Raw genomic sequence first — 22,917 nt, forward strand, 5'->3', positions numbered from 1 at the left:
TTGTTCTGTGTTTCAGGCCCCTCAGGGTTGTATTGTGGGTACATAGGCATTCTGTGTTGTGAGTATAGAGTTTGTAATGTATGTGTTTGTATTTAATATACTGCACTGATGTCTAAGGTATGCTCAGACCAAATCTAAGGTAAGACCTTTTTCTTTTAAGTGAATGCAGACAGAGAGACTCTTTGATGTTTTTTTCTAGTTCCTGCAAGAGTTTTTCTAGTTTTTCATCATCAGAAACTCATTTCCAGCTGTCCTAAACAAATACTCAAACTCACACGCATAAGCACTCACAAACCTGGAGCACAGAACCGCAAGAACAATCACAGAGCTGGAAAACGGGGTGGCTGTATTTTCACTCGAGTCTGCTTGACTACTAAACAGCGTTCCAAAGTGCCTGCTGACTCCCGTCATGGTTCCTTGAGGCCGTGTTGTGTGACTTATCCACACTCATCAGAGTGGCGGCCTTGCATACAGCTGATATTTCACCATAATGGGACTCGCGTTTTCTAAAAAGCCTGCTTCCGACCGTCGGAATTTGTTATTCCCTGCATCATTTCTGCCATTCATTTCAGAATCAATGCAGGTCTTAGCACTGTTGTAATCCCCTGGATTTCACATTTGGAAGTCAGGAACAGGGACTTATTCTCTTGCAAAAGAGGTGCCTGTTAACCCACGTGATGTGTTTTTTCCCCTCCTTCTGCTCTTTCTCTCTGTATGTGTGTCTGCAACCTCCAAGTCAGGCTAAGCTGTGACATTCAGAGACTGCCTTTGCTGACCTTTGCTGATAAGTCTCTCCTGCGACTAATGAGAGCAGCAGGATCCGTGTGCTTCACCTGTGGAGCGGCCGACTCCCCCGAGAAGCGGCATAATCCTGTTTGTCCTGATGCAATATGTTCGCCAATCCTACCAATAGGGGCTCAACTGGCAAATCTACTGAGTTCGCGCCATGAAAATATGGTGATCCACAGTGTTAAAGTGGGTGTCATGTCACACTGATGAGGTGGTGCAAAAAATGTTATACTGTATCTGTTTCGTGACCAGAGTGTCTTCCTGTGCACTAATGCACACCATTGTAGGACTCAAAAAGTCACAAAGAGGAAATCGAAGCAAGTAAGGATTCTGTGAAATACTCAGTTGTCTTCAAAAATGTCTAATGTGCTCGTCAACATGAATATTTTACATAACACTATCCGCCTTTGGATTTTTTTTCCACCCTCTTCTGCCAAGAAATATGAGGGTTCCATTCCTCTCCGCATTGCTGACATTTTCTGTCTCTAATTAACCATAGTTTGCAAAAAATGTTAACGGATTCCTCCATTTGGCAGCTTTTCAAAAGAGAAAAAAGGAAGACAGAAAATCCCTCCAAAGGATACAGGAGCATTTTGTAGCTGTTTTTAAATGTCCATGTTTATTCATGTTTGCATTTTGATATGCTGTTGACTTTAGTGATCTGTAATTTTTTAATTGCAGGGTTTTTGTCAACACACACCTAAGTTTGTCGGCATTTTGGAGTATATGGGTCTATGGCAATCAGTAATATTATAATACAATAACATTCAGGAAATTCAATATGTATACTGATACATGTAGCAATATCTCGGCCATCTCTAAAATGCAATCAGCGAAAGCAATCAGACTAGAAATACACTTTGAGGAGCCAATTCCACAACGATGGGCATGGATAGAATGGATCTGATTTGAATTGATTGAAGGAATCTAGTATGCAATGGAGAGGTGGATATATTATGGATTTGCAAGGATGGACATTGCAAGTAGGAAAAAGTGTATCATACTGAGGGCCTTGTTTTTTTGTTCTTGCTTTCTCCTTCTCTCTGTATTTTCCTCCTCCTCTCTCTCTCTCTTTCTCTCTCTCTCTCTTCCCCTCTCAGTCTCCATACAGTGATGTATTGAGCGAGGCACCTGCTCTTTGTGTAAATGTGTGGAAGAGGGCTGGATTGCTCTGGGGAAATTAAGATTGGTTGGATGGCAGACAAATAAACACAAAAGGACAAGGTAAACAGCTCCATGTTGGATGGCGGAACAATTGCACTCACATTTGTGTGGACAAAATACAGTGTTGCCCCCCCCCTTCCCCCCCTCATAGTATCGATTTTTAAACTCTTTTTCGCACACATCACTTAGTGTTGTGTGACACACTGCACAATCAGTGGCTCATTCAGACATTATTATTTCACAGTTTATCCTCAGGCCATTATACAACTAATATCTCCACCGGGCTAGCAAAATGACTGCACTCTCCCCAGATGACCAGTATTGATACCTCTACCTTCCATCTTCTGTTGACAACTTTCCTCTGGCTGTGATTTTGATTACTTTTGCTCTGAAGCTCTACTTGGTGATATCATTATGGTATGGTATTATTACCTGCACTGCTCGGAATATAGTATTGCTTGAATATTCCAACTGATGAATGGGCAGAGAAGGTGGAGTTTCGGCTATATGGTCCCCATGTGATTCTCCATAAGCTTCGCACTAATCGAGGATGACACGGCGAGGTCTCTCTGCTATTTCCTCCACACTTCCTGTCTTCCTCCTCTTTTCCTCTGCTGGATGTTTAATTAGTTCTGCCGCAGTTCCGTAGGCGGCCTCTAATATAAAGGAGGAAACAGGGAGCTGCATTGTATATAGCAGCAACTCTATTCTGGGAACTCTATTCTCCCTCACACTTAGTGCTTTTGCATCCAGCCTTTTCCAAAGTCACTTTTAAGCTAGTGTTAATTTTGTCACCTATTTTTAATTTAGTCTTAGTCTTAGTCTTGTGACGAAATGTCCTTTTTAGTCTTTGTCTTATTTAGTCATTCAAATATCATTTTTGTTAGTCAAGTTTTAGTCGACTAAAAGTCTCGTCATTTTAGTCTAGTTTTAGTCAAAAGAAAACTAAAGGTATCTTAGTCTTAGTCAGTTTTAGTCAAAACATTTTAGTCGTTTTTTTTATAATAAATTATTTCTGATTACCATTTCAGTGAAATAGTGTTTCACACATCTCAATTTTCCAATATTGTGTGTCCACAGGGCTACTCATCTGTTAGAACTCATTCAGATTTTTTGTCAGTCAGTATGTTTACATGCACAGGTAAGTCGAGCTACAGTTATAGCTCGGCTAGGATTTGACCATAGACAGTAAAAGATTTGAATGGACCACTGTCATGATCTTCGTAGACCAGTGTTTCTCAAAGTGTGGTCCGCACTGGTGGTCCACAAGCTATCCCAAGTGGTCCGCAAGCAGACGTGGTAAAATATAATATAGATGAGTTGTTTGGAATATTGAACCAACTTGTAGGCTACTGTATGTAAATCCAAACAGTTCTGCAACACTGTCTATGTAAGATATGCCAGTTAAATCATATGAATCCTCTGACACAATAAGCAAAGTGCAAAGACAATAAGCAAGGTTGTTCAGTGAGTAGGCCTATTGTGTAGGCTAATATACTGTTGAAGTAGGTCTAATCTTTTTTTTTTTAGCTAGGTGGTCCGTGCGTTTCTTTTTTATTAGTTAGTTAAGTGGTCCTTCGTCTGAAAACGTTTGAGAAACACTGTCGTAGACCCAAGTATTAATGTTTTACTCCGCCACGCTAGATGGCGATATGCGCAACACATTCCCCAAACTCTCCATCTTAACAGAGAATATTATCTTAGCTAACTTGCTAACGAACTTTCCATATTAGCTTACTTGCTAGCAAACTTTGCATCATCAGTGTAACTAGTTAAATAGTTGACATTACTTGCTGAACATTTTCGTATGGACATTCTGGAGGATGTTAATTTTTATATGTATGAGAGAAGCTTCAACTTCTAGGTCTGTAGCATTGTGGCATAAAGCTTAGGTAGTTAGCTTGCTAACTCTGACAGAAATCTCCGGTGTTATTGTTCCATGTAGTTTCGTGTTGCAGCCACAGGGTTGCAGCAACAGCACGTAGACTAGCCTACAGGAAAGCTGCTGTGCATTAACTCATTTGGAATATTTTGAAAACATAACAGCTAGATATTCTGTCTTCTCATTTTGTAGACGAAATGAAGAGAGATTTTATCTTAGTTTTTATTTCATGCAAAACATTTTAGTCTCGTCTTTTTTCGTCAACAATAATGAATCTTAAGATAGTCTTAGTCAGTGTTTCAGGACATTAGTGCAATCTCGACATCGTCTCGTCTTAGTCATGAAAAAAAAGGTAGTTGACGAACATATTTCCTCTCGTCTTGTCTGACGAAATTAACACTATTTTAAGCGCAGTCAAGGAGACTTCTCAGACAGTATTTGATCCAAGACAGATCCGACCCTGATCTAAACCGAGCCTGAGTCTGACCTCTTCCAGATCAGCTGCCTCCGGGAATCTTCCAGAACCCACAATGACATGACCTTGGTGCCGCTGCTCCCTGTCACTCTCCGGCAGCTGTGGTCAGCAGGACCACAGATCTAGTACAAGGCAAACACGTGTAGTATGGATCTGCCCTCTCCGGGGTGGGACAGAGGATGTCAAAGGATGCTCGAGCATCTAACTGTGTTCGCTGCTGTTGGACGCAGGAGCATGGATGCTGCTGTGTGATGCTGCTTGGTGCGAATGAGCCTCCAGCCCTCAGAGACCCGCTGCCTCACACCTGTCACCTCCCCAATCCCAGCCGGTGGCAGCCAGCTGGATCATTTACACACTGCAATTTACACCCGCACAGAGAGAGAGAGAGAGAGGTAAAGAGAGAATGGAAGCAAAATCAAAAAGAGAAAGAGAAGGAAGAGAGAGACAGAAAGAAAGAGAGAGAGACAGAGGAGAAAATGAGAGAAAGAAAATGGGGCAGAATATGAGAGATAGGTGGTGAAGAGAGATCAAAACAAGTAAGAGAAAGAGGGAAAGAGAGAAAAATAGAGGAACAGTAAGGGAATAGTGGAGAATCACAAACAATCTGGATGATTTTTTTTGGCTGATCAAGGAAACTCTGAATGGACCTCACAGCAGGATGACAGCAGGATGAAATGATGATGGAAGACAAAAAAGAGTGTACGAGGGCAGCGAGTTGTCACAGAATGAAAATGGAAACGGTGAAGGTGCATTATCATATTATCTCCTCTCTCAATGAGGCCCGACCGTCTGAATTGATTTTATTTTTAACGGGCTTTGACCACGCCACAGCTCTCGCTACGCCAATAATGACGCCTGTTTGAAGTTCTCAGAGGAGAGGAAATGGATTTCTGAAGACACCAATAGCAAACGCTCAGTCGTGCGTGTGATACCAGAAGTCACACCGCTCCATCCCTTCCTTGTTTTCTGCTTTCTATGCACAGTGCTGCAGCTGCTCCCAATTCAGGCTGCTTATGTGGGAACCTGATGGCTTGTTCTGCTGAAAATTATTAATCAGCTAGCAACTGGGACTGACGTTTCACCCTGATGACCTTACCCCTCCCCCAATCCCGAAACCGCCACCCCACCACCATTGTTGAGTAGGGGGGTGGGGAATAAATAAAGGAAAGAATGGAAATAAAATGACTACGGTCTCAAGACGGACAACTGCAAAGTCACTGTATGGAATATCAATGAAACATAGTTCACACTAAATTTGCCCTCATGAATAACACATATTTGCTAATAGGAGAGAAACGGTCTGTCTGTCTCTTGGTGTGACTTCTCTCACCATTACGCTGGACAAACTCAATTTCCTGTTTCTCTCTAAGGACCCTGATAAGCGTTGGCCTGTTTGCAGCCTCGCTCTCATTTGGCCATAAATAATGCCCTCTCCTCTACAGGCGCTGCATAGTAATGCTCCTACAAAAGGGCTTTTGAGCATACAAACTAATGGCATCGCAATAAACACACATATTTATTGGACTAGCCCTTCTTTAACCAGCTAACAGAACCATACGATTTTGACACGACTCTGAAAATTTCAGAGTTTATTCATGAGCTTTCTCCTGATGGTATGGATTTGGACATGGGCGGGGGGGCAGCCTAGGTTCAGAGGGCTCAACAGAATGCAAAGTGAAATGCACTGAGTATGGACTCTGAGAATAAATGCCAGAATGGCTAATCTCACTTAGAATGCTAGAAGGATGTGTGTGTAATAAACAAAACCATGGGGACGGCCACATGGTAACAAGAAAATATAGAAATGTATCCCCCCTGGCTAAGATGGTGGTTACACCCACTGCTCTTCTCCCTCTACACTAATGACTGCACCTCAAAGAGCCTGTCTGTAAAATTCCTGAAGTTTGCAGATGACACCGCTGTCATCGGTTTGACCCAGGAGAAGTCCCCCCCCCCCGCCATTCAGAACGACAGTGCCCACTGTGGATTCCTTTAGGTTCCTGGGATCAACCATTTCACAGGACCTAATATAGTCTCCCCACATTAACTCTATCCAGAAAAAGGCCCAGCAGAGGTTATGCTTCCTGAGACCGTTTAGGAAGTTTAATCTGCCTAAGGACCACTTTCTACTCAGCCATCATTCAGTCCGTCATCTGCACCTCCATTACTGTCTGGTTTGGGTCTGCCACCAAACGGGCCAGGGCCAGAATGCAACGGACAATTTGGGCTGCAGAGAGGATCATTGGAGCTGACCTTCCCTCCATCCAGGACCTGTACCGGTCCAGGGTCAGGAAAAGGGCAGCAAAAATCTCTGCAGACCCCTCACATCCTGGTCACAAACTGTTCAACCTCCTTCCCTCTGGTAGACAATACAGGGCACTGTTCGCCAAAACCAGCCGACATAAAGACAGCTTCTTCCCCCAAGCAGTCACTCTGTTGAACGCCCAGAAATAGCCCCAACCCTTACACTGAACAAAGTCTATCAACACTGTTCTGCTCATCTACTTCACATTGTTATTCATACATTATCATTGCACTGAACTGCCTTGTACTATATTTATATTTATTTAAATCTTAAATCTCAGTCTATTTCGATATTGCACTATTCCTACCCTCTCTCAATTATATATTGTACCTTGCCTGTGCCTGTTGAGGTGTCCACGACCATGGCAACCTTGACAGGGACAATTTGCACTGCCCTATCCCACCCATAATGTTCTATTTATTGCAAATGTACATACTGTAATTACACTTATTCATAGCCATCTTCTACTGCTCTTCATTCCATTCTTACTGTTCTGCTTTGTTGTTCAGCTGCCATGTTTTTATTCTTTATTCTTATATGTTTAGTGAGTGTTAAGTGAGTGTTGTACTTTGAGAGCAAAGATTAACCGGGGTTAAATTCCCAAACCTGGCCAATAAAGCTGATTCTGATTTTGCTTTTTGTGCAAGAGACCTTGTGGCCATGTGAACATTATGTAAACATCTGTGTCTAATTAGCACTTACTACAAATGCAGGTTTTAATTGACCTCCCTGTTTTACTTAATTGGTGGTAATTATTAAAGTAATTAACAAGATTGCTTCAATTTATGAACTAAATCATTGGGTAATTATAAATGACGACTTAATACAGTAGGTGGCATTGATGGGACCCCAGATATTTTGATATACACTAATTACTAATACACAAGCAATAGTGAGGTTGCTTATTTGCTTTAATAAGTTGATTAACCAAGTCAATACACAGTGAATAAGATGTTGTACTATAATGAAAAGATAAATATTTTGGTTACTTTATAATACTGTAAAACTTATACCTTTGATATTACCCTTTGATTTTTTAACAAGGGAGAAAACCCCTTTTGTGCTATAAGCTCTGAGCTGACTAATGAGGTATAAACGTAGCTTTGTGTGGGAGTAGTTAAACTGTCAGAAGAAATATATCACTCTCAACCGTAGACCTTTTTAAGGCAGAAGACAAAAGTTTTGTGTTCTTTGATATCTCTGAGCACAATGAAAGTTCAATCTAATTTGTTACTTCATCCTTTTAATAACCTTAAATTCTCACCTGAACCCTCTGACAGTGCTATTAACACTGACTTACAGAGGTTGAGTGGTAGCATCAAATGCTCAGTATTCCATATTATCTATGGGCTCCCAAGGGCACCCAGGTTTGAGTTTGACCTGAGGTCACTTACTGAACTCACTCACCATTTCTCTCCCCTGCTCAATAAGTCCAAAAATATAAGTCCTAATAAGTATAAAAGTATAACTTAAAAAAAAGATGTTTAGCAAAAAGCATCAGTGCCTCAGTATCACCTCTTATTAAAACTGCCCCTCCTGCCTGGGGATGTGTGTTACCCAGGAGCTGACACACTCGCACTGGAAGAATTGTTGTTGTGAATCATTAGAACCAATAACCAGGTGCAAATTCCACCAGACTGACCTTTAGTGGAACACAGTGCACCCTGCAGCTCCAGCTCTTGCTACTGCACCCAGAGCCACAGCTGGTGGCCCCTATTAATTTTACATTTCTACTGCTTGCAGCCTGAGGGCACCAAATAAATCCTGGGGAAAGGCGTCTGAGGGGGCAGCAAGAAAACTGCAAAGACGGTCAATTCTTGTCGGAATAAAGAGCTGATTTCAACAAACTTCAGAGGGGATACCGTCTTGTTTTAGCCACCATTTCCCAAAAGCCACTAGGAGAGTGTGCACTGCTGCAGTCTGGCAGTCCAAATCCATAAACCACTGGAAATAACAGCCAGCACGTGTCAGCTGTCATGTCAAAAGTATCAATACAAACAGGCGCTGACGTGACATATGGGGCATGCCATATAAAATCTTAAAGCTTTTTCTGATGGGATTCAACAGAGTAGTCCTGACATTGAAGGAATGAAGCAAGTATCCTTCACCATCCAATATACTGTAGGCAGAGGGAAGAAATGAATTGGATCTCCCACGTTCAAACAAGGTACGTTTGATATGTTTCCAGAAGGTTAATAGAAGTATAAGTGTATAAAGCCATTTTAAGGCACCTTATATAACTCTATAGAGTGCTCTTGGAGGCCATCTTTTTTCTGTATGCCCGTGTGTGTGCGAGTGGGTGTGAGTACAAGCGTGTGAACAGCTTTTACTGCGTAAGCACAGGAGATTGGTGCTGTGCGGTCGAAAATTCACTGTCAACAATAAAATGAGGCGTTGATGCCATTCCAGTAGCGTTTAACGGCGCCCAGTAGAGCTAGTGGTAATATTGCAGGAGTGGGCAGCAGGCAGCAGGCAGCAGTCCGGGGAACAGGGCTGTGCTCTGCCAAGCGCCATCTGAACTAAATGGATGAGATTGGATGTTTCATTATTGATGTCTGTGTCAGTGTTGTTGTTGCTGTTTTTTTACAACTGTGGTTTGATACGGGTGCCCACTCTTGGGCCAAATAACCCAATAGTCATGCCAAAGCTCACCTGAAAATAACATAACAAAACAAAACAATGAGTGAATCCGAGGTGGGGGATAGACTGAAATGATGGATAGATGGCAGAGAGAGAGAGAGAGAGAGAGAGAGAGAGAGAGAATACAGGGTTGGGGAAAGTCAGCTAGAGACAATGGGACAGGTGTGAGCATGAGATCCTGCTACTGAGCCAATTGCACCTGTGCGTGCTGTGTGTTTAAACACTACACTCTACATCTCCTCACCCCCCCTGCCTCTCTCTTATATACACATTCTCTCTCTTCCTTCCTCTGATGCACACACTCACACACTCACCGGAATAAAACAAGGAAAGGACGGCGGCGAGAGACAAGCTGACGTTTTTCAGGATGAGGGATCAGTGGAGCTAAAATTAGCTGCTGGAAGCATGCGGAGCCATATGGAGCATGTGCAGAATAAAAAGGGAAGATTTGTGGAGTCAGTGGGGTAGGGCAGAGCCAGTGTGGTTATTAAGGCAGGATTTAAACGGCCATGGAGGCAGAACCAGGGGCGGACAGCTGAGGAATACACAGCTGTTTAATATAATACCTGCCTTTTGATTAAGGCACTTTAATGGATCTTTAATGGTTATTAATCCTATCTGCACAGGAAACATGAGTATCCTCAGTACCTTCTGCACCTCTTCCTCCCTCTCACACTCTCAGTGCTGCTGTTCGGTCACTGAGGGTATTAGCATCCGAGAGCTGTCTTGTAGGTTGTTGGTTCGCATATTCTTTTCCCATGTAGCCTCAGCTGTTGAAGATGCTATTGTGTTTGCCTGCGAGTGAACTTCCTGTTCTGAGTGAGGCTGCTGAATGATTAGGATGCAGGCTGTTCCCATTGTGTCCATCATAGGCTAAGCGAGTTCTGATAATGACCATCATATGGCAGCTGTCATGTCTCAGCTAATGGCTTCATACCTGTTCGCACACATAACAGTTCCCCCATAATGATGTCTCCCGTTGCTGTTCATTGCTGTCTTTTAGTGCTTGGACTAACGAGCTAATTCTTCATAGTGTAGCTTCTTTTAATGTAAAGAGACTCCACGATGTGGTACTGTCGAAAGACTCTAGTTTACACTCTTTAGTTCCTCAATCTCTTGGAAGGCCTCTCTGGCGTGCCATTACAAAAAAAAAAAAAGAAAAAGATGTGGGAATGGAGCCTTGAGGCAACAGAGCAGCTTGTCCCTCTTTCTTCCGTCTTCTTGGGCCCGGCTGTCCTGGCAGCTCTGGCCCCAATTTCTGTGTAAGCTTCCTGTTCTTCCAGCCGAGCAGAGCAAGCCGTTAGAGCTGTTACAGCCAAGATGGCCTCCCCACAACCTGCCTTTCTAAACAACCTGGAGGGATAAAGCAGTCTCTGCTGCTGCGTCATTCGCTAATCACCAGTATCCCCTTCAAAAAACTTCTGTCATTAATCCCAACGCTAATTCATCTTACGGCCTTTAATGCTCTGTCATAGTCAGTGATAGCTTAATTGAGTGCCTCAGGATAGAAGGCATCCTTTTGAACTCGACTAATTCCCCCATCGTCCGCTAATTCTCTGAGAAAGCGTGTTGCTAAGTCAGAGATCAGGCAAACAAAGACATCAATTACCGGGTCACTCAAACACCTCCGTTACCCAATCAGCTTCATGCAAGCGGCTTGAGTGGCCATAGCTATGAGTGTAATTGGTGGAGAGCCAGGGTAGGTAAAAGCTTTTTGGTGATGAATCATTCAAAGCGTGAAAAGCCTGCCCCTCCAATCAGGTCAGTGGACTCAAAGCTGTTCTGGAGCTGAATGCTTCTATTTTCCAGCTCACTTCACCCCGATATTGGCATCCTTCCAATGATCTTTGAAGTTGTCCTTAAAAATACTCCACTTTTTAAAATATATGCATGTTTACAGCACCTGCTGTGCATACAAACCACTTGCGTGTCCTAGATTTGGAAAGATTAATAATTCATTCAGTGCAGGTGAATTTGGTGCTACACATGTTGTGGAATGGTCCTGGAGTATGCACAGGGAGACTCACTGGAACCCCCCCCCCCCCCCCACACACACACACACCTGCAGGGCCACACACAAACACACACACACACACACACACACACATGTTCAAAAGCTGTGTGTACGCTCCCAAAGAAAGACTACGGGGAGCTGTTGTTCGAGTGCAGCTGTGCAGAAAAACTGTGAGGCAAAAACAACAAGCCATTGTTGCTTATTAGAGGAGTGGAGGCAACGAGTAGCTGATTCACGAGGCGAGGCCAGGCGAAGCCGGCGGAACCGCTGGGGGAACTGCTGCCCGGGCTGTAGCAGGAGTGATGGGCCCAGACAACAGACCTAAGGGGACGTGGCCCACGTTGCTTCAGGCCTGACCTGTGGCCCTGACCTGGGTCATCGAGCTAACGCAAACGCGCTGTGCTGCACTCACTGATAAACACCGACACACACAGCAGCACAAATATAGACATGAAGTGAAACAGGATACTCACACTCGAGTGTGTTACTGCATACAGTATTGGATACTGATAGAAATGATCCTGGCATGTCAGCACCGGTGATCTAAATCGGTCTCGGTGAGTTACACACAAAGTGATATGCACTGCAGAGGTAGCCTAATGAAGGACACAAGCAAACGCTATACCAAACCCACACGGACACCGTGTCCGCAGACGTAAGCTATCCTTTATCCACCGAGCAGCGGCAGACCGCTCCTGCACAACATAGCCACATTTACATTTCACAGACACCGAAGTGACAACGTGGGCAGCGGCGCCAGCATTCATCATGCTCGTGGATTCCGCGGCGACTTGAACTCGTGTCCTTGAGCTCGTGCCGGCGTCACGCTCCATCAGCCGAGACGAGCGCAGCGCGGGGTGGGGCGGGGGCGGGGAGACAAATGTCGTCGTCAGGACAAACACAGCATAGACCTAAGCATCACTGCCACATCCTGTTAGCCTACATAGTTCAAAGAGAAGCGCTCCAAGAGAGAGATGGAGAGAGGTGACCTGCATGGGCTCAGAGTGGCCGCGTGCCCTCAGTATGTTGGACAGAGAGGGGAAGAGATGATCTCTGGAGCAAGTGAGTTAAGGAGATGGGTGTGGGTGTGGGGGTGGTGGCTTAAGGAGGGTAGGGGTGGAGTGGAGAAGAGAGGCAGAGAGAGAGAGAGAGAGAGAGAGAGAGAGAGAGAGAGAGGGGAACCTTGATCTTAAGAAAGTAATCCCCCTTCATGAAGTGCGCATTCTCAGACCCCAGCAGCCTCGCCATTGATCCTGCCTTAATGTCAATTCATTAACTGTACCAGGGTCCCTACCCAGCTAATCATAATGAAGCCTATGTTCATTCCCAGGGCTCCAGTATAAAAGGAGGAGGAGGAGGAGGAGGAGGGAGAAGGAGAAAATAGCAACTCTCTCTTTGTCTCTCCTATCTTTCAAGCCCTGCTCATATTTCAGGGCCAGGTAGGGATTTTTTCGTCTGCGCTTCATCAATCCATTTGCTTTGTGTTTTTTCGTGAGCTGTCTCTATCGGTCTTTGTCTTACCGTCCGCCACCTGTCTCTCTCTCTCTCTCTCTCTCTCTCTCTCTCTGTTTCTGTTCATCTTCATTGCATCTGACTGTCTGACTCGTATTGCTTTTGCTTTGAATGAAGAATTGCCCCCCCCTGACTCTGACGTGCTCTCTCCAGTGCCTCACTGCCGTCCTTGAACTTAGTCTTTCTTATGTATCGTCCCTCCAAACACAAGCACACACAAACACACACACACACACACACACACCCACACACCATTGTGTCCCTGTCTTTCTCTTCTGCCAGTGTCTCCACCTTTGTTATGGCCTACCTTCCTCTCTTGGTCTCTCTCTGTGCCTCCTCAGGCTTCTGCTCTTTGCCCAGCTACAGTATGCCTTTAATTAATGCAGACTCTTAAATAGCACACTAATCCCCACTGCTGGCTGTCTTGTGTCTAGTGTTTGTGATCAATATTTTTTGGAGTCTTAAGTCCACTTCCTCCTACACCCCTCCTTAGCTCTCTGTCCTCATCCGTCCATTCACCAAATGGGCTTCTTTCCCTCCCTCCTTCCCTCCCATCCTGCCTCTCTTCTTCTCCGTCTCATGTCACTTCCCCCAGCGCTGTTTACTGAAATTGTTTTGCTTGTTTTGTTTAGCACGGGAGGCTTCGTATGGGGGGATAAAATACAGTCAGTTGCCTAGTAATGATTAAAGCAAGCCCCGAGTCTGGACGTTTGAGATAGTACAGCAGCTTATGGGATTCCACTGAGTCACGCCGAGCCACAGCGCCACATGCTGTAGATGAACTTCAAAGTGCTCCAGCTAGCCAGCCAGTCTTCCTTCATACACACACACTTATCCGCACGCCGAGTTTTTATTTGTACCTGGCTTTTGGTTCTCATCAAAAGGCAAAAGCACACACACACACACAAAAAAACCAAATAAAAAACAAAAAAACAAAAGAGAGACAGATTTTTTAAGGATCATAAAATTGTTGAGTTTTGCCTGGTGCGTTTGCTCCTCGCTGGCTGGAGGGGGGTAAGCGGCCAAAGGCTCCAGCTCAAAACTATTGTTCTGGATTTGTAATTAATTCAGCAAAAGAGACAGAGGCCCACAGAACTAGATGGAGAGAGAGAACGAGGGAGAGAGAAAAAAATCTGAGGCACATAAGCTCGAAGGTAATTCCTTGAACAACTCCATGCGCCATTGAAGCCTCCTTCACAGCTGAATTGACTTAGCCTCCTTTTCTTAAAGTGCTTGCGCCTTGCATATCATCTCCCTGTTGGGGCTATTATCTCCACACCTTTCTGCCTGCAACCACCTCCACCAATTGCTACCCTGGCTCTCACCCCGGCCTCACCAGCTTGCAGCTGGGCTATCGCCAAGGGCCCACCGCCACCGTGGCTCCTGTTCGCCCCAGAGACCCGGGCCCGGGCAGGCCCTGGCATCGGCGCAGTGGGCCCCGCTAAATGATTCCCTCTGATGGGGCCTTTCAGGAGCTCAGGCAGCAGCACACTGCTGCAGGCAGACCAAACACACACACACACACACACACACACACGGGCAGACGCAGGCAACGGTGACAGAAGATACACCCGGGGAAAAATGATTGGGGTATGGGGGTGTGATAGGGGTGGGGAAGGAGAGAAGGAGGAGGGGGAAGAGGAGGAGGAGGCAGGAGACAGGCAAATTACAGTTGGAGAGGCGAACCAAGAGCAATTTCTCACCCGGAGAGAGAACGGGAGACAAACCAGAGTCTGGGGAAGGAGATAAAGCTGCCTCCCATTAATACCTGAATAACCCGACATCGTTCGGGCTGTCACAGATTCATTTTACAAACACGCCGCGCTCACCGCTAACATTCTGAAGCGGTGTTGAGAAACTGGAAGCATGGCTACATTTTGGAGAGGGCTCTGCAGCTGTCGATATCTACTGTTTCTTTTTTTTTTTTTTTCATTTTCCTGGGTTGGAGCACTCTGCCTGAAACTGCTGTCATATGTGACAAAGCAAATTACTTAAAAACCAGTTATGAAAAAAAAAAACATCAGGTCATGACAGATGGTTTTACCCGTCATAGTTTCAACCTTTTTTCTTCAGAGGAGTTGTGACAGTTGCTCTCGTCTGCGAAGACAGACTGAAACTACGAACGAAGCTCTCAAATACTAGTCTATCATCGGGAACAGTGTAGCCCTTTCCCCATCCACCCTGTCTGGGAGATGAATCGCTGTTGACTGCGAGGGCCTGATTGATCAAAGTTTAACTGAGGAGGGGCGTAAATGTCGAACGGCGCCCACAGGAGACTCATCCTCGTAGTGTGTCGTTAATTGAGCTCACTCAGCGCCACGCCGCGTTGTTAACTTGCATATCAATAGCTGCCGCACAAGCAGAGGTCAGCGTGCTCCATCAACCTGTCCACGGAGTCCAGCTAAGGGGGACTCAAAGCATGGAGGTCCTAGCATGCAGGGAGGGGAAAAAAATGAATAGACAAAGAAAAACAAAGGCTGCTACTTCATCTCAGATTCAATTAGATGTCTGCTAGGCAAAAAACTCACCAGGCTGCAGGTGTGTGAGGAATTTGTCATTTTAGAGATTAATAGTGCTCATGCGTGTTTACTTAACATCCTAAGTGGGCAGAAAGATTCGCTTTCAATATTGATGGGCAACTTCACTCTGTATGCTTATCATGAACTAATCTTGCATAAATTCATAACATCTGTGCCTTATTATCCAAGAATGTTCCCCATACTGGGATAAGCATGGCGTCACATTCTCGGAGCCACCTAAAATGTTCATTTCACACCCACCTACAAATCTAACACATCTCATCATCTTGATTCTGTATATTTTTTCACAATAGTAATAGTTAACAACAGATATTCTTATAATATAATGATGAGATGAGATTTAAGGTTTTAATAAGCTGTAGAAATGTGCATATTCAAACACCACTTGCTCATTAAAGTATGAATTACCAGATACATTTCAGATAAATACCCATGAGATTAAAGGCATATGGATATTGTGGCAGTGGAAATGCCTATGATAACCTACAGAGGGTCTCCCCTCGTGACGAACATAAATCACACCTTTACTGTGCCTCTGGGGATTTTACACCTCACTTTCCCATCATGTGTGTGTGTGTGTGTATGTGTGTGTGAATGTGAGAATCTAGAGAGACAAAAACTGCTATCTCTGTGCTTAGAAGAGAAGATGCCCCCTCCCCACCCCTTCAACACTGGGACTAATGACACCAGCGAGAGTAAGAAATTGAGATGGTGAGAAAGTGCAGCGAGTGCTTTTCAGTTGAGATGAAGAATCTCCTGTTAAGTGTTTCCGTTTTCCTTATATCTCTACCCCCGCCTCTCTCTCTCTTTCTCCCTCTCTCTTTCTCTCTTTGACACAAACTTTTTAGTGTTCTGATGGGAATTCGCTCAGTGGATTGCTCCAGTTTAAAAATGACAAAACAAAAAAATTGGAAGCATATTTCTCACATGAAAATACGTTAACGCCAGCGTCATCCTGTCAAAGCACTGGTGGAGTCAGAGGAGCGGAGTGCATAGAAGTTCAACTCATCACAGCATTCATGCCTCATGCCGCTGATGCGTCACCACAGACGTGGTCCTTTCGGAGGACGGTCGACTGGGCACGCTGAGATATGCAAGTGACATCTCCAGAAGACATAAATAACCAACCAATCAGAGCTGAACACTGTCAGGGGCAAGAAGTATGCAATTTAGGATATTTCATTTGTTCCATCCAAAAAGGAAAGAAAGACTATTTCCCTGCACGGTCTGTCTGCTCTGCTGTGTTGTTTCTTGTGACATGCTTGGCTGGTCCATCGGGTTTGAAGTGGCAGGCATAGACAGATGCTGAGAGCTGGGTAGCCTCATAATTCAGAGGCATGGCAGAAGTTGTACACAACCTCTGTGTTTCAGTTAAAGAGTGGATGAGTTTATGCGACACCACCCCCCCCCCACGCAAAAAAAAATAAACACCCATTTCCCAAATTGTTTTGTGGAAGGAGCTCGCCAAAGAAGTGTCCTTGTCACAGCACACAAACAGGCAAATCAAAGATCCCAATCTGTTAGAGATAATTATCTCTGCGCTGTCATCATTTATGGTCACTGGCATCGGATCAGAAAACACACCAAAGTGTGGCACATAAAAGCAGAGCTACCTCCACCCTGCCTACAGCCATACTTACTGTCGTTACTCCTACACAAAGCTCATACTGTGAGCTTTTATTCTTTGTCCTGTGACAAAGAAAGCCTGACTGAATTAATTGCTGGTTCAAATAGAAAATAGCAGAGACACTTTTGTCTCTTGTTTGTGCTCATGAGATGTGACAGCACTGAAGAGACAGCTGCAGAGGTCCCATCTAGAGTGGACAAGGCTGACCAGACCTTGTGAATACCATGAAACGGCCGAGAGATAAGCCAGAGGCTTAAACCTCCTGCCCACATCTGTGGCAGTTGATGTCAAGGCGCTTAGGTAGGAGGGCTGTACTTGACAATGAGAGAGTGAACAAAACGCATGACAACCTGGCTGAGTTCCTGCTAGCCCAGCAGCATGTTGGGCCGACTCAAGCCACCTTTGCAGACTTAGAGGAGTGGAGCTGTGCTTTCTGAATGTGCCTTTGACGGCCAGCTATCAAGCCATGGGGAAAGCTTGATGCACGATGGCATTGCATGTAGTAGTCGGCAGCTTCCATTTCAAGACTAAAATATCCCATACACACACACATACAAGGCAAGGCCGTAGTCATGATGTCAACATCGGGGGGGGGGGGGGGGGGGGGGGGGGGGTCTGAGGGACCCCCAAACAGAATTTCAATAAATTTCCTACCATGCAAAACTATTATTAAAAATCACAAAAAAGTCGTTAGTTAGGTCAGTCAATTAGGTTATTCCAAACTTTTGACGGACATAGGCATGGCATGGATGGATTATGAACCCCTGGACACAGATGCCCCCCCCCCCATCCCTGGACCCGTGACTCCATTTGTGTTCAAAATGTATACTTTAAAAGAAATTACAAAGTAGAGTATCTTATGATAACCTCTATATTACACAGAATGTGGTTCTTTAACTTATTACTTACACCTGAAGATTTTTTTAAACTAAGGCTTAGACTCTGGAGCCTAATAAGATTTTGTCTTTTAATTTAGATTTTATTATGCTGGCGGCTAATCACACAATTTTAACGTAGTTTGAAAGGGACAGGATTCAGGAATAGGCTACTAAGACAGGCCCCTCTTCTGTCTGACTCACTTCATGTTACCCCTGTATGCATTAAAGACTGCCTTCTGACAGAAATGACGTTTTGTGCCAACATGTAGAAACACTAGGCCTACTACAGCCTTTAATTGGTGAATGGAGGTGTAAATTCCTTTCTTTGGTTATTGTCCGCGATTCACATTAACTGTAGGCTATCACGTATTGTAAACGTCGCCACATTTGATCACATTTTGCCTGCATGGATGCGCGATTGAGTGCGCATCTAAATAATATGCAAGATGCAACAATCATTTCTAAGAGGCCTATACACGGTAATTTCTGGCATTACTACTAGCATATGAATGGATTATTATGACCGCCGCTAGCGAAGCTAGCGAAGCGGTCATATAGGGATTGTCAAAGTTTTTTTTTTTTTTTTTTTTTTTCCCGTCATCTACTTCCTGAAATTTTGGTCAACGATACCCGGGGCACCGAAACACCGGGGCACATGAAATTTGGTGGGTATGTAGCCCCACTAGACTTTTACGGAAAAATTTCGTTTGGTCCCCGGGGGCCACTCCCCCTCCGCGCTGGGCCCCCCGAAACCCAAAAAATGCAGTTTTTCCTAAATAACTACCTGAACCGTGGCACCGAGGATGAAGAAATTTTTATGGTATGTTGGTCTCAAGGGCCCACATCAACTTAGCCCATAATCACTCATTTGTGATTTGCACCCCCCCGGTAAAAAATGAAAATGCAATATCATTCTGCTTTAATCGCCCCTCTCTTCAGTAAAGACGTTCAGAACTGCACCAAATTTTATGTGTATGATTAACCTGACATTCTCTGGGGGTATGCCACGTTTCGTAGAATTTCATCCATGGGGGGGGGGTCTAAAAAATTAAGTTATGTGTACATTTAGTGACTCTACACTCATTGGCCTGTAGATGGTGGTGCACACATATACACATGCACACACACACACAGGCACCCACATACTATCGGTATTAGAACGGCTGATACATAATTACAAATTCAGTAGGATTAAAAGAAAGCCAAAATAAATATTCATCATCATCATCATGGCTGCATTTCCAGTATTGGCGATAAGTAGTCGTTTGTCCACTAGATGGCGCATCGTTGCAGTGAGACGTAATTTTGTTGGAAGTTAATCTAAAGTGGGTTAGAAAGACATATGCTTCCTACAAGGACAAGACTGTAGGCTACAGTAGTTTACCAGAGAACGTCTAAGGGTAGGATGATTTCTGCATGAAATGTAATTCCCATTTCCTCTTGAAGCCGAAATGAATCTGAGAATGTTTATCGGACATGCTTGTTTTTTACTGCAGGTAGGCTACGTTAATCCTATCAATAGCAGAACGTAGGTAAAATAATGTTACCGTTAGCATGGTTGAGTGATGGAGGCCAATTTGATTATTGATGTATTTGTAGAAAACCATAAATGCGTTTATAGGCTACCAAGCAAATCGATAACAGCACTAATTGTATCTTTCGACTGTCATCTCATTTGCTTATGACCATAACCTAGGCTACTAACAGGAGCTAAGTGAGTTAGCCACAACACGTTCGCTACGTGATGGTTTTTTAATGGAAAATATATAGGCCTAGGCTACCTGAAAGATAACCTGTCTATGATCCCGTGATGATCTACATCTCCATTTAAACCAGATGTTTTAGAGCGCACGTTGAGATGTATTCAGGGCAGGGCTGTACCTACACATATTTGTTGCACGTGCTACAAAAATCATTCTTTGCGATGGATGATTTAGTACCAACGTTACACCGGTCAGATACAGTTTTGCCTATGGCTATTCCGTGAGACTGAGGCGCTTTTTGTTTGTTCGAAGTGCGTGTTTAGGGTGTGAGAGGGGAGTCGATGTGCTTTGATTCCAGCTTGGTAGTTGTAGTCTATGCGATTAAAAAACACGTGTGTGTGAAGTATCCAAACAATGATAACGCTTTCATTATGGCTGCTTTAGCCACAGACCTTGAGTTACTGTACAGTGGGTTGGGTTCCATTTAGAAGTGTCCACTTCATTCGCCCTTTCCGTGATTCACAGCTACGTGAAATGTATTACTACTGATATGCAAAACTATTAACTTTTCGCCAAGAGGTGGCAGCTTGATACTGTAAGGTGTAAGCCATTGGTTCCAACGGAGATTTTATTTGGGTCGCCAGCATAGCCTGGTGACAATTTGTGTTGTGTAATAGGCCTAGCATAGGGCCTACCTTATATAGCTTATAGTTTGTTAACAGTCACGGTTTTGTCATGCAATGTCTATGCATTTTTGCATTTAGAATAGCTCTAAAACCGGGGGGCGAACACGTCGCAGGGGGGGCGCCAGTGCGTGGATATCTCAATCGCAAAATTAAACAATATTTCTATCGGGCGCCTACCATGGACTAGGCTGGGTGAAAATCAAAAGATTGCGTCAAAAGATTGAGCTTAACCATGGACCTCATGGTTGCAAAATGCAAGGGAACATGAATCAGCATATTATTTGCACAAACAATAACGGAGAGTAGCTCTTCAACTTTGCCCGTTAAAATGCCTATGAACAGTCTCGCAACGCATTTCATGAAGGCCCTTTTGGACATGTCAGTTATTTGCACCACTGGGTAAAACGGCATTTTGTTTTAGACTACTGGTATTTAATTTGTGCATTGACAATAAAGCTGAATATAATTTGAACTAGATGACTAAACCTATGCATATGTAGAAGAAGAAACATTCACAAAAATCCATGACATGACCTCTCTTCTTGATAGCTGTTGAAAACTGCATGGAACTGACAGGGATTGTTTTAGTTTAATAATAAATAAATAAATACATTATGCTGCTACCTTCTGCTTTTCCCAAATACAATGTAGCCTACAGGTGTACCTTTCATCAGTCCAGTTGCAATGGATGGACTATGATGAACTGCCCTACTTGTGATTGTTTAGAGATTTTAAAGGTTTTATAACAATGTTACAGATTTTTTGGCCCAGAAACAAATCTATTCACCTTTGCAGCGCCAGTAGGCTACTTTGTGTGCGGAATGTGTGCAAACACACATTCCAAACAAGCATACACAAAAGTTTCAAGAGTGGGGGATGGAGTAGAAGATGGAGACAAATTCATTAATATGATTTATTTTCACGGAATGGATGTGCAGGACTGAGCGGCGGTCATATTTTGTACCGCTACGCGGTACATCTAGTTTATGTTGAAAGACGTGAAAGAAATGACACAGGCTTGCACAAATTCATCATTTAAAATAAAACGTTTCAGTTTCGCTATCATTGCGAGAATAGGCTACAATATGGAAAATGTTCCCAGTCTGATCGGGTCCAAACATGTATGGGATTTCCTTAGCCTGTGCTACACCTTTCCAAGAAGTTTTGTGAAAATTGTACCGGTAGCTTTTGCGATATTGTTGACAGCCCTACCTCACCACAGTAGGGTGCAGTAAATGGAAGCTTTTGATAGCGTTATTTGTGCGTTATTTACGTTTGATTACATTTCAGATACGTGTTGGTTTCCTAGTATAGCGCTTTATTCTTTCTTTATTTTTCTATGTCCAAATATGGGGGGGGGGACATTTTGGTCATATTTGAATATTGGGGGGGACACGTCCCCCTCAATGTCTATGGTGACTACGGCCCTGATACAAGGGAATGGATTTTGCCAGTAATAAACTTGTAAGATCCAATTTCCTCAGGGAACATGAGACAATGAGTGAGTTAAAAAAAAGAGAGATGGAGAGAGAGAATTATTATCAGACGACATGAGATTCTGCCACCAGATATTAAAATGGATTACGACCTCGCGTAATATTTCAACATCATACGTCTTATTTGAAATGCAGCATCCTGTTCTCGGTGCTCATCATGAAAGGAGATTTGTCTTTAGGCCTCTTTTGAGAGTGTGACACGATGATCTGGCATATGCCGCCGCCGCGTTACACCACACATGCAAATTCCACTGGCATTTTGCAGCAAGGGGGAGATAGAAAGAAATCAGCCTGGGCGCATGTGATCTCTCTCTCCCTCCCTCCCTTTCTCTTTCTCTCTGTCTTTCTTTCAGGGGGAAGAGATTGATTGACTCCACTGCCGAAGATTTCGGCGCCTTAATTACAAGTAATTGAATGTTTCTGCTATTATGCTTGTGTTTACGTGTGTTGTGTTTAATTTTAGATTGCTGCATCAAACCATACCCCATGTCGCCCTGACTGTCACACTCATCCACGGCGAGAACGGCAGTAATTATAGTCATTTTCACTCCTGGTTAAATGCAGGGAATGTGAGTTGGGTTTTAATAGCGTGTGTGCTGGAGGGTGTGTTTCCCTATGCAAGGCAGAAGCGAAATTGATGTGTGGTTCAATTAATGACATTTTTAATGGCCACTTGAGTGTGTGTGTGTGTGTGTGTGTGTGTGTGTGTGTGTGTGTGTGTGTGTGTCAAAGACAGAGGGACTGTATGAATTGTATGACTGATTGAAGTGCATTGATGAGATGCATAGCTGATCGCGACAAATCTTTGGAGCTCATTAAGGCGGGAGTGAGTCCGACGTTCAAAATGCAGAATTCATAGAAGACTGTGGACTGTGTGTCTGCATGGGTGGCCTTCACTGAGGAAAAAAGACAATCTAACATTGTAAAGTTCTATACAACCACTCTTCCTCCGCTTACTTAATGAACACGGTTCCACCCATTACCGTAATCTCCCCGAATATAATGACACAGGAATGCGTGGGCCTATTCTTCGGAAAGTGCTTTCTATCGGTATCAACACAGAGGCAGAGAACTGAGAACCGATGATGGGTATGTGTGAACGAGAGATAGAGGAAAATAGCTGAGAAGAGAGAGAGAGAGAGAGAGAGAGAGCAAATAAAGCAATGATTGGAAGAGGAAAGAACAGCTAGTTCTCTCTATACAGTA

The 22,917-nt window shown here is 44.0% G+C and overlaps 1 protein-coding gene across 1 annotated transcript in view; it reads right to left on the minus strand.

The window, feature by feature from the left end:
- The window catches only part of rtn4rl1b (reticulon 4 receptor-like 1b), a 124,064-nt gene that overhangs the window by 2,338 nt on the left and 98,809 nt on the right, over positions 1–22,917 (minus strand). The gene's annotated exons all lie outside the window — the stretch shown is intronic.

This window comes from Alosa pseudoharengus, unplaced genomic scaffold (genome assembly GCF_046254945.1).
Source record: "Alosa pseudoharengus isolate Yale_2024_CS ecotype anadromous, Long Island Sound unplaced genomic scaffold, YU_APseudo_1.1 YU_APseudo_1.1_scf_13, whole genome shotgun sequence".
Lineage (NCBI taxonomy): Eukaryota > Metazoa > Chordata > Actinopteri > Clupeiformes > Clupeidae > Alosa > Alosa pseudoharengus.